We start from the raw sequence: 3,728 nt of genomic DNA, 5'->3' as shown, positions 1-3,728 counted from the left end.
CCGGACGGCGGCGGGAGGGCGGCCGGAAAACCGGGCAGCGGGAAGAGAGAGCTCGGGGAGAGGAAAAGAAAAAAAGAAGAAGAGAAAGGAAGGAAAAAGAAATGGGTTGGGCCTCCACCGGTCCAACCTATATCAACCCAAATTCCAAAAATAAAAACACCCCGAAAAATAATACCCGAATAAAAATTACCTTTTACTAGCTAAAATTTACCATTTTTACCGTCGTCGTATTTTCCTCATACGAATAATCCTCCACACATAATCGTCCCCGAAACCCCTCTAGGGACCAATTAAACTATTTACTCAATGATCGAGACGGTAAAATTCTTATTATAATCACGCTAGTAAATAAGGTAAAAATATAAGGGTCGGGATGTGACAATTATAACTTTTAACAATCTTACTAGCTGAATATAGTGAACAAGATGAGGCTCTTTATAATTTAATGCATTCATTTTAAGATATTTTATGTGATATACAAATACACATAAACTATTTAATATCCATTTGAAGAATAAAATTAATTTAATACTACCTAAAGTAGAGAACATTGATGCATACCTATTTCGAAAATCGCTAGCCAAAATGACATTTTATCTAATTCAACTAAAATTTAATTAAAAATGGCTAACATTAGTAATCATGCTCTTAATGTAGATATAAGCATCAATAATTTATTTTCATACATTTTAAAATTTTTATCAAAGGAAATTTAGCCCTGGTGATTTTCGAATCCTGGCTCCGTCCTTGATATCAGCTTTCCTAAAAGATTACAAAAATATTTTATGAAAATCTAATCACATATAACTCCTTATGAAAAGCCTAAACAATCATAGATATGAATTTAGCCGCGCCTCTCTCCCAAACCGTAAGAGTGCCGCTGCGCTCCCCAAACCCTAACCCTACTCCACCAAATATTGCCGCTGCTCCATCACCAAATCTCACTGCATCCATGACTTTCAAACTCCCGGAAATCATCCTCCCTTCTTCTTCTCCATCACCAACACCAAATCACTCGTCTTCTGCAACATCCTCTTTGTAGAATTCGAGCAAGTCTTTTGCCTCCTCGTCGTCGATCAAATCTGCATAGATCGACGATGTCACCAAGTCCTTTGCTACGTCCTTGGCGCTTGCTAATTCAAAGGTTGTGGATCTCCCTCACCGCATCTCTGCTCTTAAAAAAGGTGTTGCACAATCCTTCTTGATAGCGAAGCCGCTGAACTCAACCCCTCCAAGCCTGATGGAACTCAAGCGGTTTTGTGGAAGGGTATGGATCTTGGAGAGAAAATTTTAGATCCAAGAACGTCCGAATAATATCTTCATCATCAGCTTTGATCTCATCAAGGACATGAACAAAGTTCTCCGAGGAGGACCCTGGCGGAACCAGCAGGTGCCGATTGTGATCCAACCATATGATGGCGTCAAATCAATCAAGAGCTTCGTCATGGACTCTTTATTCTTCTGGGTACGTATTCAAAACATACCACCTAAGTATGAAATCCCTGAGAATTTTCCTAGTATTGCTTCTGTTGTTGGTCGTTATATCGAGTATGATGACAAACTTTTCATAAGATCAAAGAAGGTTAGGGTTAGGGTTGAGATGAAACTCTCTGATCCTATCCTTAACTCTAAAACCATCAAGTTAGCATCAGATGTTGATGAAGAGATTAATTTTTACTTTGAAAATTGTTTGGGTATTTGTGATGCTTGTAACTTGGTGTTCCATGAACATGGAAAATGCCAAGCAAACTCTAGTTACAATATTGCAGGTCATTGTAATGCAGACATCATTCCAAACCCTGCCTTTGTGATCAGCTTTGCATCCAAAGCTCTGGTGCATAGAGCCTTCAAATTCCAAGGTTCGGTATCGCCTTCTACACCAATTGCTACCTCGGTCTTTGATCAAAAGAAAGAGAAGATGCATAAGTGCCCTACCATTCTAAAGAAGCCGACACGTGAACCTGAAGATGATGCCCTATCTCTTATACCTGTGAATGATCCTGATCAAACTTTTGACCAAAATGCATCAGAACATGAACCTAAGGATGCCTTGATTGTTAGAGAAGGGTGCAAACGAGGCAAACCTTCATCACCTGAGACCTCTCCGAAGAAGTTGAAGGTATTGATTGACTTGCTACAATTACATGAAACTCATGTGCATACCAAGAAGATGAAACATCCTGACTTCCTTGCTACTCTCCCGGCCAAGGCACTCGGCCTCACACCAGATCCAACTGAGATGACTTTGGTGGCAACTAAACCTCAGAAGAAGAAGAGAGGACGTCCCATTGATTCCAAGAATTCGAAACCGAGAAGAAGTGTTAACCAGGAGGATATGACTTGTTCTCTGACTCCACCTGCAATGCCCCCAAGCCCTAGTGTGAAGGACAAAGAGGTTCTGTGAAGTTTTGCTATTTCTTCTATTTCAGTTTTTGACTTTGTTTTTTACTGTGGAACAATTGCCCTTGGTCCATGCTTTTCACATGGGGGAGCTTTATTTTCTTGCTCTAGTTTAGTTAGAAACATTTTCCTATGATATATTCGCTATTAGATTATAGGCTCCTTGTGAGCCGAAATTTTTAATGAGGATACAACCCTCACATGAATCAAATGATCTTGCTTGTCCTCTGTACGCATGGCAACAAATCGATTCGTATTGTACTCTTTACTTGAGTTCTAATGACAAAATTTTCTTTAAGTTCAAAATATAACTCCTTATGAAGAAGAAGATTTATTTTAAGAAATACAAAGATATGATATGCATGAAATGCAGATTTCCTTGTGTGATTTAAGATCAGTTTTACTTTTGTAAATCAGTAGTTATGCCCCAGGCTTTGCTTCTCCAAGTTTGACCAAGAAATCTTTGTGCTTGAATATTGCAAACTTTTTCTCTCTCTACCATATACCTACACAATATAATAAGAGGGACAAATCCCACCAAACCAACGCTAGCCTTGAAAGTAGTACACTATAGTTTGCTAATGAAATGCTCATATATTGGATTAAGATAGTTCTGCTATACAAGTCGGTATAACATACAAACTGGTTAGTGCATAATGGGGTAAAAGGAGGTAGTTGTGTGAGTCTCCAAGTGACGAAAAAGACGTGTTGACCAAGGACTTCGTCTCTTCTACATAAGAGTTTGTAAGGATTTTAATATCATTGTGAGAGTTTGTACCTGAGCATGAGAATCGTTTCACTAAGCATGAGAGTTTGCATGAGATTGCATGCTGCATCCACGTACATATACGCAGTGGAATTTGAAAACTCAGCTTCATCTAGTATTAGAAGCAAAGTGAAGAGAAGAGATATTACGCTTAGAGAAGAAAAAATCTCAGTACCTGTCTGTCACATCCCGGTTCTTAAGTCAATTTGCGGTTATTTACTTTTGGGTTACTTTGACCTTTTACTGTTTTAAGTAACCGTTTACTATTTAAGACTCTAAAAGTTGACTTTTTCTTTCGTTTGGAATTTGGGAAAACTTTCTTCATGAAAGTTGTAGAGGACGTTAATACGAGTTCGTAGACATGCTAAACGTTGAAATCGGAGTTAGCATAAAAAAGTTATTAGATAAAAAGAGTAGACCTTGTTTGGTAAATTAAGAGAGGTTAATTGTTTTAGTAGGTATTATTTTTGGAGGTGTTTTATTGTTGGAGTGGGATTTTAAATGGTGGACCGGGTCAAAAATGGGCTCAAAAGGCCCAACTCATTTTCTCTCTCTCTCTCTC

Source organism: Fragaria vesca, linkage group LG6, assembly GCF_000184155.1.
Source record: "Fragaria vesca subsp. vesca linkage group LG6, FraVesHawaii_1.0, whole genome shotgun sequence".
NCBI lineage: Eukaryota > Viridiplantae > Streptophyta > Magnoliopsida > Rosales > Rosaceae > Fragaria > Fragaria vesca.
This window is presented reverse-complemented; position numbering follows the sequence as displayed.